This window comes from Carcharodon carcharias, chromosome 26, assembly GCF_017639515.1.
Source record: "Carcharodon carcharias isolate sCarCar2 chromosome 26, sCarCar2.pri, whole genome shotgun sequence".
Classification (NCBI taxonomy): Eukaryota; Metazoa; Chordata; class Chondrichthyes; order Lamniformes; family Lamnidae; genus Carcharodon; species Carcharodon carcharias.
The window spans coordinates 12,913,472-12,928,447 of NC_054492.1; the positions used below are offsets into that span (position 1 = coordinate 12,913,472).

Genomic DNA, 14,976 nt, shown 5'->3' on the forward strand with positions numbered 1-14,976 from the left:
TGAGGCTCCCGACATTCGATGGCGGGGAACGTGGCCCACCGCCAGCAGGCTGAGCGCACGATCTCAAACTGGTTTCCCGCCATCGTGAAACCGATCGCGCTGCGTTGTCCGCTCGCGCCACTGAACACGGCCGACGCCAGCGGGCATGGAAAATCCCGGCCAACATTTCGAGTCCATATGACTCTCCAGACTCTTCTTTGACCAAGCTGCTGGTCACCTAAATATACCCCTTTATCTTTGTCCGTTAATCCTCCTGTGAAGTGCCTTGTGATCTTTTACAATGTTACTGGTGCTATGTAAGTGCAAGTTATTGTTATATGAACATGTGTCCTCATATCCAGCCTCCAGGCAGTGTCCGCTAGCAGTTTTCAACACAAGACATAGTTTGCTCCTGTGCTGTATGACTGGTAGCTGTCTTCGGCATGGTGGAACAAGCTGCATGGGGAACCATACCTGTGCCAGCTACCTTCAAGTTGTAGCTGTCCAAATGCAGAGCTGCATATCAGGTTCACATTTTACCAACTGTGTAATCCAGGTTCCAGAGTGAGGGGCTTTGGCAGAAGCAAGCCTCTCAAGCATCTGGATTCCCGCCCCCATCCAGGTTCCTAATCATCGGTTAACGTAGAGTCCTTCATCCTAGCAACCATTTCCCCAGAAATGCTTCCCGAAGCTTGGCTCTGGATCGTGCACAGAGGCTGGAGAGGCTTTGCAACCGTGAAGGGGCTGATTGTATACTACACCTGCATTGGAGAGCCGTGTAAAAGAACAAAGTTCCTTCGGACTGCAGCCCTGAAGGACTGAGTCCAGCCAGAAGCTGCAACCCACCAGGATCCTGTGGAACTATCAAGAATCAACTGTGGGAGTCTTTGTGAATGATGCTCAAAAATTCGACTCGTGGAACAGTAGATTGAGCTTAGGGGAGAGAAGGAGGTTGTTAGGAAGGTGACAGTTATTGTTTGAAGAGTTCTTTGAGTGGTAAACAAGCTGCTGTAGGTACCACAAAATCAATGTCTAGATCAATTATTAATCACTAGTTTAATCTTAACAGCATTTACAGGTGGGTTTCCTCACAGATCATCTGCAATTGACAATATTACGACAAGACTATGAAGGATTTTTTTTATTTGCCTCTTCCCTAAAACATACTCTAGTAATTTTTACTCCATTTCCAAAATCAAGTATTAATGTAATTCTGGAGTGATTTTGTCAAATGCTGTCTTTTGTGCAAAGGGTTTTCACTTCATCCTGTCATTATTTTCTATTTTTACATTTCTATCCTCTCTCTCTCTCTCTCCCCACCACCTGTCCCTCTGTCTCTAACATTTCTCTGTATTAAATTCTGTAAATTGATTTTTCTTGATGTCTCCTTTCTTGAGATTTGTCTTCAATTTATTTTTTTCTATCCATGTTTCTTTTCTATCAAAATTGCCTGTTTCCTTGATCTATCCTTCGGTGCCTTGTATTTCAATTTTTTCTGTCATTAAATATCTACACTTTTTACCCCTCACTGCCCTTCAGTATTTACTGACTTCACGCTAGCTGTCACTCCGCTTCAGCATCTTATCCAGATGTGTTTTACTGTCCAGTATATTAGGTCATTGGAATTATATAAATCTTCAGTTTGCAGAAATTTCAGCTGAAAGAAAATGCAGCTTCAAAGCTCAGTCACTGATATAAATTTACTGTTGTCTCCCAGCAATGGAAAAAAATGCGACAGAAATTTAACTTTTAAGTATGTGAAATTTCTGTTTTAATTCTTGCTACCTGCAGTGACAGGTTGGGCTGGCAGTCTGCTTCAGGGACTTTCTCAGTCCTTCCCTAAATAGTCATTGAGATAAAAGGAGGAGCAACATGTCCTTTGTGTTGTTACCCCCCACTTTTTGAATAGAAAGAGGACAAAGGAATGCTTCAGGTCGACAAGCCAGACCCCATCAGAGAAAAAAATTGTTCTGAAAACCTACTCGAACCAAGTCCATGTTTGCCAGCTTTTTATCTTTGTAGCAGTCTTGTTAGCTATTCTCTGTATCTGTTGATCAGTCATATATTTAAAGCCTTACAGAGAGCATGCATTTTCTATAATGTCTCTCACAACTTTGTGTAACTCTATTTCTGTCACACTTTAATTTTCTTCTCATTATACTGTGAAGACCAAGTTGTATTTTGAGCTGAGCAACTCTTACCTTGGTCCATATGCATGGACTCACATTACCAGTACTGTTGTCCCTGGAGTGCCAATATGGCTCCGTTTGTCCTACTGTTCCCCTTGTTGCCTTCCATACACTCCTCCCCACCACCTGTCCTCTTTGATACTGTTCTCTTGCTATCTCTTGAACCCCCCTCCACTGCCGCCCCCCCCCCCCAACCCAACCTGGCTTTCCTTGCTGTCTCTTGCTTCACCCTCCTCATTTCCTCATTCTCCTTGCTGGTGCTGTGCCTGCTGGGTCAACATCCTGGACCTCCGTTCCGCACAGCACTCTGGTTCAAGCAGGCAGCTCACCACCAACTTCTCAAGGGCAGTTAAGGATGGACAATAAAGGCTGACTTTGCCAGCGATGCTAATATCCCATGAACGAGTATTAAAAACAAAATTCCACCGATAAGTTTATCTAGCTTCAGTGGGTAAAGGAGACACTAATAACTTGGAACTATTTTTTTTTCAATTCTTCGTTCATGGGATGTGAGTGTTGCTGGCTGGGCCAGCACTTATTGCTCATTCCTGGTCGCCCTTAGGAAGGTGATGGTGAGCTGCCTTCTTGAACCGTTGCAGTCCGTGCAGTGTAGGTACACCCAGAGTGCTGTGAGGAAGGGAGTTTCTGGATTTTGACCCAGCGACAGTGAAGGAATGGTGATCTATTTCCAAATCAGGATGGTGTGTGACTTGGAGGGGAACTTGCAGGTGGCGGTGTTCCCATGCATCTCTGCCCTTGTCTTCCCAGGTGGTTGAGATCACAGTCTTGGAAGGTGCTGTTGAAGGAGCCTTTCTGAGAGGCTGCAGTGTATCTTGTAGATGGCACTCACTGCTGCCATTGTGCATCAGTGGTGGAGGGAGTGAATGTTTAAAGTGGTGGATGGGGTGCCAATCAAGCAGGCTGCATTGTCCTGGATGGTGTCAAGCTTCTTGAGTGTTGTTGGAGCTGCACCTATCCAGGCAATTGGAGAGCATTCAAGAGAGCGTTTTCTTTGGACTGATCTCTTACAGACTTCTTTCTAAGATCTTTTACTTGAGATATGCACTCCTCATCCATTTCCAACCTAGTATTACATTGCAATAGAGCAACTTTGGTCACTCTCAGCAATGCCAAAGGTCATCTGTCTACTATATCAAAACTGGGAGTGGATATCATGCTACAAATGTTTCACTTCAAAATGCCAGAAGTATATTAAAAAAAGGAAGGTAGATATTTCATTTTGTTTCTTTCTCTCTGACCTGGAACTGTAAATTACAAACATCCACCAATCTGGAAACTTTCTACATCATGCAGCGATTAAACACTGACTGACCTCAGGTTGGCTTTACTTAATAGAACTTTGGCTTTGTGACCTTAAAGGGACAAGCCACCTTAAATAAAAACAAAATACTGCAGATACTGGAAAGCTGAAATAAAAATAGAAAGTGCTGGAAATACTCAGCAGGTCTGACAGCATCGGTGGAGGGAAAAACAGAGTTAACTTTTCGAGTTGAATATGTCTCTTCTTCAGGTTATTTTAAGTCAGCTTAAATGTTCCTCCACCCAAGCGGCAATAACAGCTTCCATTGTAATTCAGCAACAACAACATTTTCATTTATTTAGCATCTTTAAACATCCCAAGGCACTCCACAATTGTGTTATCAAGCACAACTTGACACCAAGCCTCTTAAGGATATTAGGGCAGAAGAATAAAAGCTGAGTGAAAGAGGGAGATTTTGAGGAGCTCCTTAAAGGAGGAAAGGGAGCCAATGAAGTAGAAAGGTCTAGGGAGGTCATTTGAGATCTTAGGGCCTTGGTAGTGACCAGTACTGATGGACATTTAAAATCAGGGATGTTCAAGATACCAGCAACAGAGCAGTGCAGATATCTCAGAGAGTTGTAGGACTGGAGGAGATGACTGAGATGGGGAGTGCACAAGACCAAGGAGGGATTTGTGAACAAAGATGAGAATTTTAAAATTGAGGTGTTGTTCAACCAGGAGCCAGAGTAGGTCAGTGAATACAGGAGTGATGCCCGAATAGGGCTTGATGCAAGTTAGGAGATGGCAACAGAGATTTGCATGGCCAAAGTTTATAAAAGGTAGCATTTAGGGGGAGGCTGGCCAGGTGTGCAGTGGAATAGTTGAGAGGTGACAAGGGCATGGATAAGAGTTTCAGGAGCGGATTTGCTGAGCCGGAGTGAAGTTGGATGATGTTGTAGAGGTAGAAATAGGCAGTCTTAGTGGTGGCACAGATGAGCGGTTAGAAGCTTATTTTGGGGTCAAATATGTTATCAAGGTTGCGAACAGTCTGGTTAAATTTTGTGTCCAGTTCTGTCACCACATTGCAGGAAGGACATAATTGCTCTAGATAGACAGGGAAGCCTTGTTTCCCCTAGCAGAGAGGACAATTACCAGGGGTAACAGATTTAAGGTGATTGGTCGAAGAATTAGATGGGACATGAGGAAAAGCTTCTTCACCCAGAGGGTGGTGGGTGTTTGGAATTCGCTGCCTGGTTTGGTGGTTGAGGCAGAAACCCTCAACTCACTTAAAAGGGACCTGGATATGCACCTAAAGTGCTGGAACCTGCAAAGCTATGGATCAGGTGCTGGAAGGTGGGATTAGAATGGACAGCTAGTTTCTTAAAATTATTTTCTTTTTCAGCTGGTGCAAACGTAATGGGCTGAATGGCCTCTCTGTGCTGTAACTTCTCTATGGTTCTATTTAGTTGGAGGAAATTTCTGCTCAACCAGTTCTAGACATTGTAACAATTTAGAGGCAATGGAGATGTTGATGAGTTAGAGCTGGGGCTCATGCGTTACATGTGGAAACTGATGCCGTGTTTTTGGATGATGTTGCCAAGGGGCAGCAGATAGATGAGAAATAGAAGGAAATCAGTGATGGATCCTTGAGGGACAACAGAGATAAGGGTATGGGTGTACAGCAAGACAAGCTATTGTAGGTAATTGTCTAACAATGACTGGATTGATATGAATGGAACCAGGCAAGTGCAATCCCACCCAGCTGGATAATGGCAGGGAGGCGTTGGAGGAGGAGAACGGGGTCAACCATGTCAAAGGCTGCAGAAAGGTGAAGAAGGAAGAGGAAGGATACCTTTGTCACATTCACATAGGATGTCATTTGTGACATTAATAAGGGCAGTTTTTGTACTGTGGCAGGGCAGAAACCTGATTGGATAGATTAAAAAGGGAGTTCCCAGAAAGATAGGAGTGAATTTGGGAGGTGACAATGGCCTAAATTTTCCGATCCTGCCCCCCACGGGAACTGTTGTGGGCGGGATGGAAAATTTGACAAAAAGCCCGTTGCCTTTGGGCGGGAATTTCCGGTCCCATGGTGCACAGGGCTGGAAAATCCTGTCCATCATGTTCAAGGACTTTTGAGAAGAAAGAGAGGTTGGAAATAGGGCAGTCAACTTGAGTTCATTCCTGGCTAAGGGTGTGTGATCCCAACCAGGCACTATAAATCAGGAATAAAAACAGAAAATGCTCCGTAGGTCTGGCAGCATCTGTGGAGAGAGAAACAGTTAACATTTTAAGCTCAGTGAACTGTCATCAGAATTGGGAGCTGCTATCTACAAATACATTTTCTACTTGGTCAACCTCAGATTTGTAGAGAATCATAGCCACTGCCTAATTGACTGTGTGGAGCACATTGTATTTTGAAAGAGGGATGCCTCTGTAAGAACTTCCATTATTGGAATACGAGTGAATGAATTCATTTGTGAATGATGCATGCACTTATTGAAAGTGTCCAGACCTGCATCTCTCTCTTAATTAGATATTGTATGTTACTGCAGTTGTACAAAATAAAACGCCAAGCTCATTAATTATTCGGCATCTCCTTCACATTCCCTTACTTGGCAAAAGAGGTCTGCACTGCTTAAAGTTGATTGTGGGCAAATTGGAACTCCCAACAATGAACCTTTTCAGCATTTTTTTTTCCGTCTGCATGTACTTGGTTGGATGTGGATTGAAAAAGGGTTTAGGGATAGACCACTCTCCCCCAGTTGCCTGTAATGTACCGTGTGCCCGTGAAATGTATTATTAGGCTGGGTGTGGCATGAAGCGTTTCCTGCCGTAGATTTTGACCCATTTTGAAAGGAGTTTCATTTACTTTCAGAGAGGAGCGAAGAGATGTTAGAGGGGGCAAAGAGACGTAATCCCTCTCTTGTCTGGAATAGATTTAAATCAAAGTCCCAGAGTGCAGTGGAGGGGGTAAAAACCACACTGAAAGAAACACCCAGGGAAATAAATGAAAAACCACATAGAGGAGGAGTTGAAGTGAACTAGAGAACAAAGAATTGGAAAAGATAAGTGAGGTCATGGAATAGACCTTCATACAACATCACTGTCTTTTCTGATGTTTATCACATTTTAATGAAGACAAGCCCTCAAAGCCAGTGTACTATCCACATTGCTCTAATCCTTAGAACTGTGAGAACACAGCAAATAAAGAATTAACTGTTCCATCTAGCAGATATCTTGTGGTATTACTAACCCAAGCAGAATGTATGCTGCTTCATAATAACTGGGTTGGCACACTATAAAGTGCAAAAATCAATAGTACAGTTAAAGGTTGCAATTTATTGCTGTGCAATATCCTGTGACAAATTCTGTGGTTGTCATACGTCAGCGCAACTACAGTTGCACAAAACCTTGTTCAGATTGCTGTCAGGGCTTTGTTCATAGGTCTCACTGAGAGATTCAGAGGCTTGTAATGTTGAACAGTAGTGTTTATTGGTAACACATAACTATTTACAAATGTACAAAATATAGCCCAAACTAGGAGCTAACTCCATGTTGACTCCTACTCAAGTATCTCCAAAAACTCTGTCTCCTGTCTACTGTCGTGTGTCTGGGTGGTACTGTTCTCCAGTTCCACATTTACCCCCACCTTGCCGAACACCCTTATACTACACCTTCCTCTAAGTCTTTACGCGACATATTTACAGTGCAATCTTTCTTTATGTGCAACCGCTTCTCTCGCACCTCTCCCCATCAAGTCTCTGGCTTTATAAATTCAGACAGTCTGGAGGCTTGACAGTTCTCCCAGATCTTGTTCTGGTCACATCTGGAGGAGTGTAAGGCTCAGTTGCTTTGGGCAAGCTTTGTTGGCTTGGACTTGAAATCGTAATATTCTGTGTTTTTGATACTTGGTTGTTTCCATCTGATTTGCTTTTTGCGCTCCTTTGAGCTCATCTGCTTTGTTCGGACACTATAGGCTTGTCCCAGTCCTTCGGGAGAGAACCTTCGCTCTGTTTATTCATAGGGTGGACTCCTGTTTTGTTTTTCTGTGGGGTCTGCCATGATCTTTCTGGAAGATTGCATTCCAAAAATGAAACTTTCTCTTCCAATTGTTTTGCAATTTCACCCAAATATTTGTTTATTCTCTTATCTTCCAATTCTTTTTCAAGCTTATTAATGTTTTCATTCAGCTCAACCACTAATCTGGTGAGTTCAGCTGTCTTGTTTCTGAGTCATCTGTGGAACTCTTGTACAAGCTTAACAACTTCACCTGGGCATTCACTTCATTTCGGAATCTGCCATGATCACTGACTGCTCCTTAGACTCTTTCAATTCACTTCTTAGATCCTCCATCTGTTTTTTTTTAGCATTTTCCTTGTCTGCTTTTTAAGTCTGGATTTGCTCTCCCGTACTGCGCAGCTCAACTTACATGTTCTTCAGATTGGATCGAAGTTCAAGAATTTCATCAGTTTTGGTTGTTAATTCCAGATTCAACCAACTGTTCTGATTCATCAGTAATTCCTTTAAGCTCACATTCTGTCATTTTACTTCTGCTAATTGTTTCTGAGACTCTTCACACTCCTTTGTGAGAACTTCTACTTTCTTGTGCAACTGTTCAACTTTTTCTTGATATTCTAGGCCCTTGACTTTCATTTCAACCATTTCATCTTTCAACAGCTCAATGGTTCTCAGTATGCTTGAGGCACCCAGTGCTTTTCCTTCTAGCACCCTGATCTTCAGCTTCAGGTTTACATTTTCCGATACTATTTCTGTCTTTTCTTTCTCTGCTGCAGCGGAGCTTTGTCCTTGTCTTTCATTTGGGATTCATTGTTGGCCAGGTCTGTCTCTGGTGAAGTCGTAAATTGTTTCAGTTCTGTAATCGTGCTACTCGTGGCTCCATTATCCACTCCCGGCTTGGAATACTCTATACCTTTCCCTTCATACAGAGCCACCTGCCCACTCGGCACTGCCACCTGCTGTTGCAGCTTGGGTAATGTGTTGGCATTTTCATTAAATTCTATTCTGAAGCCTTCCAGCTGCTTTTCAGCCTCCTCTTTCCTCTGTCCTAAACTCTTCGGCTCATGCACCTCATTGTGCTGACGTAGTCTGCCACCATCATGTGGGTTGCTTGGGTATTGTCTTTTGCCCTTTCATTGCTTTATTGGGGGTGTTCTATCCCTTTTTTTAAACTCTGCGCTCTCCAACATGTGAAGATCAAAATACTTGTCAAAGGCTTTGAGTACATCATCAAAGCTGGCTGAGGATTCATCAATACTTAGGGTTATTTCATCAGCAATTTCACCAAATAAGTAGAAAAGCGTATTAACTTGGACTTCCTCTGATTTCATACTTAATCCTGATGTACTCTGGTAACTTAAAAAGGAATCTTCTCCATGTAGCCCAATTTTGTGTCTGGTTTGGCTCTTGCATCAGCCCAAATTGATCTGATTTACCATCCAAGCTTGCTTTCAGCTCCAGGCAGTGCAGCTTTAAATGGTGTTTCACTTTTAAAGATGGCGTTTCAGTTTTTTTCCTCTTCTGTCCATGCTTGTCAGGTTTTACTGGGCTCCTACAGACCTCACCTCAAAGGGATCAATTTCTTGCAGTGAATTTTTGAAGAACATTTTTGGAGTACGTTAGGGCAATTAAAAAGCAATTCCCAGCTTTGGCTGAGTTTTTAAAACTTCCATTTTTTCTTTTTAACGGAGCTTAGTGTCACATGGTACGGCATTGACCCTGAACCTGGGCTGACTGTGCTGATTAATGAAACAGACTGCGCTGACTGATTACTGGCCTGAAGGCTTTTAAAGTCTAATTCAGCCTTGGAAGTGAATTTTCACTCGCCCTTGCTTAGGTCCTTTGACTCTGTAATCGATGGGGATTCACAATGGACCTCCACGTGCTCTGGTGGAGTCCCCCAGTGGATTTCCCTCCTGCCATTCATCCTGTGTGTCTGCAATGGAGCCTCCCTCCAGGTGATCAGCTGTGTTTTTAGTTCAGGTGCACTTCAGTCAGGTAAGGATGCTGTTCCCTTAGCTTTTCACATTCTGGGGTCCTTCACCATCTTCTTTGGTTCTGGGTTCATTCATTTGCTGCCACCATGTTGTAAGGGTTTGTTCAGTAGGTCTCAGGAAAGGGTTCAGAGGCTTATAAGGTTGAACAGTAGTGATTATTGGTAATGTACAAAGTATAGCCCAGATTAGGAGCTAACTCCATGTTGACTCCTACTCTAGTCTCTCCATACAACTCTGTCTACTGTCATTTGTCTCTCTATATCACACTGTGGGTGGTACTGTTCTCCCGTCCCACATTAACCCTTGCTGTGCCAAACACCCGTACATTACACAGACCCCATCTGGAGTTACTGAATTCAGTTTTGGGCACCGCACCTCAGGAAGGATATATTGGCCTTGGAAAGGTGCAGTGATTCATCAGAGATATACCAGGGCTTAAATTATGAGGATGAGCTGCGTAAACTTGGTTAGATGACTAAGGGTTGATCCAATCAATGTGTTTAAAATGTTAACAGGATTCAATAGGGTATTTACAGAGAAACTGTTTACTCTGATGAACAAGAGGAGGAACAAGGATTTGAATTTATGTAGCGCCTTTAACATAGTAAAACATTCCAAGGTGCTTCACAGAAAAGCAATCAGACAAAATTTGACTTGGTTAGTGGACTAGCTGCTTGTTCAGTCAGTACACGCTCTACTTACTGGCAATTTAATCCAAGTGCTAATTTGGAACAGTGCTGGTGTGCTCAGCGTGACTGTACAGCCAGATGTTCAGTGACCGGCTGGAAACCTAATGCAGTGTTAGGTGGGCTGAGAGAAGCAAGATACAGTCACTAAAAATCATGGCCCAGACTATAGATTAGAATAGTGCTAGTGATGGGGAAATACAGACTGGCTCCCAAAAGAAGCTTCCCACAATGGCCAACCATCTTTGCTACAGTGAATCATTTTTCTTAATTATAAATTATACCCCCATATATATGAGACTTTCTCTTGAACCGCTGTAGTCTTTGTGTGCACGGTGCTCCCATAATGGCACATTGGAGACAATTCAAACACAGATGAAGGAATTGCAATATAAAGAGAAAGATGTGCATTTATGAAGCACTTTTCATGACCAATGGATGTCTCAAAGCACTTTACAGCCAGTGACGTGTAGTCACTGGTATAATATAGGGACCACAGCAGGCAGTTTGTGCACAGCAAGCTCTCGCAAACAGCATTGTGATAAAGACCTCTGTTTTTGTGATGTTGATGGTGGGGCAAATATTGGCCAGGAAATTAGGTAAAGCTTTCCTGGTCTTCAAAATGGTGCCATGGAGTATTTTACATCAACCTGGGAATGCAGATGGGGCCCCAGTTAATGTTTCATCCAAAAGATGGCACCTCCAACAGTGCAGCACTTCCGTGGTACTGAACAAAACTATCAACCTTGATTTTTGTGCTTATATCCTAGGGTGAGTCAAATCCACAGTCTTCTGACTCAGGGACAAGAGTGTCATCTATGCCTCACCTGACACATGCATCAAAGGTAGGATAGTGTGGTTTCTGAAGGGGATCCTGGAGGTGTTTGCAATATTTTGTCCTCTTTGGTGATACAGGTTGTAGGTTTGAACAAGTAAGGTTAATAATTTGCCATATTGCATCCTTTTGATGGCATATACTGCAGCTGCAGTGCACCAGAGGGGTTAATATGGAGTCCAGAGGTAAGGAATTGATCGAGAGGGCTGCTTTATCTGGGATAATGTTGAGCTTCTTAGTAATTTTGCAGCTGCACCCATCTTGAAGCACAACAAATGTACTTTGCACTTTTTACTTGTATTTTGGAGATGGTGGAGAGGCTTTGGCTGATGAACTACTCATTGCAGTGTATTCAGTTGGTATTCTGCTCTTGTAGTGACAGTGATAGTGCAGTGAAGCTCCTGGTTCACTACCGCATCTGTGATGTTGATGACGAGACTTGATGATGGTGGCAGCACTGATGCTCATGGGGAAATAGTTGGAATTTCTCTTGTTTAGGCATGGTCATTACCTGGCATTTGCATAGGGTGAACTTAGCTACCCCTTGTGAAGCCCAACCTGGATGTTGTCCAAGTTCTGCTTTAGGTGGTCTGGATTGCTTCACTACTGGAGGAATTGTGGATGGAGTTGAATAGTTTGAAATCAGTAGTGAACTGCCTCACCCTGGACCTTATGGAGGGAAGGTATTTGATTTAACAAATGAAAATGGTTGGAACAAGAACACTTCCTCAGAACTCCTGCAATATTGCCCTCGGACTGTGATGACCGGTCCTCTGTGAATGTTATGGCACAGTGGATGGTAAATGCTGAACTACACAAATCCCAGAGGGAAACTTGGACCAGCTACCACAACTGTTTTGCAATTTGTATTTTATTTTGAGATGTGTGCCTTGAATTGAGTAGTAATAAGTGCACCAAAGCTTAGAGGTATTTTTACAAAACTAAATTATGTATTTATTAATAAAATAAAAGATTTTAAGCGTATATATAGGTCTACAAATTACTACTATAATAACTCCTAAATCCCTCAATTAAAATCTGGCTCCCAGTTACACCTCCATTAAGGCAACAGTAAAACAAATAGAATTAAACATACCAGGCAAAGCACATTATACGCTGGACAGTGAGATTCAAAGTGAGTTTTCTTAGCTTTGATTCCTGTAGTCAGCAACTTAATGCGCAGAGGCTGGAGGCTTCACACACTTGTGTTAGATCTTAGAAAGCCTTCCCCCTTACACATAAACTCATTTCCTTTTTACATGTTTCTCCCTTTTTAATGTAAATTCCATTGTTCCAATACGTGTTTGGAACTTTACTTTTTTCATAAAAAAGATCTTTCATAGTACTCATATTATCAGTAACCATTGGGAAAAATAAACACACTGTTGGGCTTAGCTTCTTCTGGCTAGATGTAACATCTTACCATCTCTTTGGGCAGAATTTTGATGTCGGCGTGTGTGTGTGTGTGTGTGGGGGGGGTGGGGGGGTGCGGTGGGGGTGGGGGGGGGGGGGGGGGGGGGGTGGGAGAGGAGGAGGTGGGGCCTGACATGCCGATGTGTAAAATGATGTCGGGCATGCGTCCCGACATCACTGCGCATCATCGTGATATTTCGGTGGGCAGGCGCAATATGAGCTCCGATGTGCTCCCGCCATTAATTAACGGGCCACTTAAGGCCCTTGAGCCATTAATACACCGAGATCTTTCAGAGCCCATGCGATTTTCAGACTGTCGCACGGGAGCAGTGGTCAGGCGGGTAGGCCACATTTTTAAAAACCTCTTCCACGGGTGGAATAAGAGGGGTGAGTGGGCTTGTGAATGCTAGTTGTTAGTCATTTACTTTATAAACTTAATGCTACTTGCTTGTGTGAACAGGAGAACTTCAAATCTCTTTGGAGCTTCTTTGGCAGGAATAACAGGCTTTGGGACCGAACTCTGGAGTAAACATAATTCTTGGGGCCTTGCAGGTTTCAGGCAGCCTTCAATTACCCTGGGAATGGGGGCTGTGCTCTAGGAAGAGAGGGCCAGAAAGGGGAGGAGGTCATACTCAGCCACCAGGGAAGCCACCTTTGGGGGCACAGGCGAAGGCACAAGGGGTGCAGGGCCAACAGGAAGTGCAAGGCGGAAAGGGCCGCAGAAGACACCAATATCCTACTGCCAGGGTTTACAGGCAGCAAAGTAACTACCTCAAGGTGACTGAGGTGCAGTGCCGAAGGAGGCTCCATCTGTTGAGGGAGACAATGACCTCCATCTATCAGATGATAGGCCCTTAGATCAGCTCCAACTGTATGGGTGGACACCCTATGCCAGTGGCATTGACTGCCCTCAACTTCTATGCCTCTGGCTCTTTCCAGGGGTCAGTGAGTGATCTTTGCGGAGTCAGCTGTCCACACTTGTGCCAAGCTGGTGACGGATGCTCTGTTCAGGCGGGCATTGACTTTCATTCACTGCTGCTGGGACAATGCCAGCCAGGAGGAGCGAGCCAGAGGCTTTGCAGTGGTTGCTGGCTTCCCCCATGTCCAGGGTGAAATCGAATGCACACATGTGGCCATCAAGGTGCCAGCGGGTGAGCCAGCTGCCTTCGTCCACAATGAGTGCCAACTATGAGGCATGCCAGTACATTTAGCTCTCTGGTTAAGCTAGTCTCAACAAGTAATGATATGCACACATGAATAAAGGGAAACTAATGTAATATGAAATATTTACAAATGAAATTTAATTTTGAAAAACACTTTTATGCTTTCAAGTCTTGGGAGGAGTTGGCAACATAGTGATATTGCCGCTTGAATATTTATCCAGAGACACAGGGTAAAGCTCTGGGGACCCATTGTCCCACCGCTGCAGATGGTGAAATTTGAATTCAATTAAAACCTAGGATTAAAAGTGTGATGATGACCATGAATCGGTTGTTGTAAAAACCCATCTGGTTCACAAATGTCCTTCAGGAAAGGAAATCTGCCGTCCTTACCTGGTCTGGCCTACATGTGACTCCAGACCAATGTAGTCTTAAATTCATTCTGAAATGGCCTAGCAAGCCACTCAGTTGTATCAAGCCGCTAAAAAGTCTCAAAGGAATGAAACTGGACGGACCGCCCGGCATTGACCTAGGCACCGGAAATGACAATGGCAAACTCAGCCCTGTTGACCCTGCAAAGGCCTCCTTACTACCATCCGGGGGCTTGTGCCAAAATTGGGAGAGCTGTCTCACAGACTAGTCAAGCAACAGCCTGACATAGTCAGACTTACAGACAATGCCCCAGACACCATCATCAACATCCCTGGGTGTGTCCTGTCCCGCCTGCTGTGGTGGTGGCACAATGGTATACAGTTGAGAGGAAGTTACCCCAGGAGTCCTCAACGTTGACTCCGGACCCCACGTACTGTCTCCCCTCAGCTGATGAATCAGTGCTCCTCCGTGTTGAATGCTACTTGGAGGAAGCACTGAGGGTGGCAAGGCCACAGAATGTATTCTGGTTGGGGGACTTCAATGTCCATCCCCAAGAATGGCTCAGTATAGCACCACTACTGACCGAGCTGGTTGAGTCACAAAGGACGTAGCTTCTAGGCTAGGTCTGCGGCAGGTGGTGAGGGAACCAACAAGACGGAAAAATATAATTGACCTCATCCAAGAAACCACAAAAGGAGATAGGAGGATTGATGAGCAAAAGCTTGGTCAAAGGAATGTCTTAAAGGAGGAGACAGGTAGAGAGACACAGAGATATAGGGATTGAATTCCAGAGCTTAGGACCCAGGCAGCTGAAGGCACAGCTGCCAATGGTGGAGGCAATGTAAGTAGGGATGCACAAGAGACCAGAATTAGGTAAACGCAGAGACATCAGAGTATAGTAAGGCTAGAGGTTATTATAGAAATGGGTGAGGCCTTGTAGGGGATTGAACACCAGGATGTATGTCAGTGACAACGTAGTTCCCAATAGCTGGCGACACTGTCGGCAAAGCTTCGCTTTCACTTATCTCCCTGCTGTCAGCCGTCCATTGATTTATTGTCGAGAC

General features: G+C 44.0%; 1 protein-coding gene across 1 annotated transcript in view; it reads left to right on the forward strand.

The window, feature by feature from the left end:
- sema4ba (sema domain, immunoglobulin domain (Ig), transmembrane domain (TM) and short cytoplasmic domain, (semaphorin) 4Ba) overlaps positions 1–14,976 on the forward strand; it is a 439,407-nt gene that overhangs the window by 48,544 nt on the left and 375,887 nt on the right. The window contains exon 2 of the mRNA XM_041174645.1: positions 10,903–10,977. The gene's annotated coding sequence lies outside the window, so the exon portion shown is untranslated. The remainder of the gene's footprint in view (positions 1–10,902; positions 10,978–14,976) is intronic.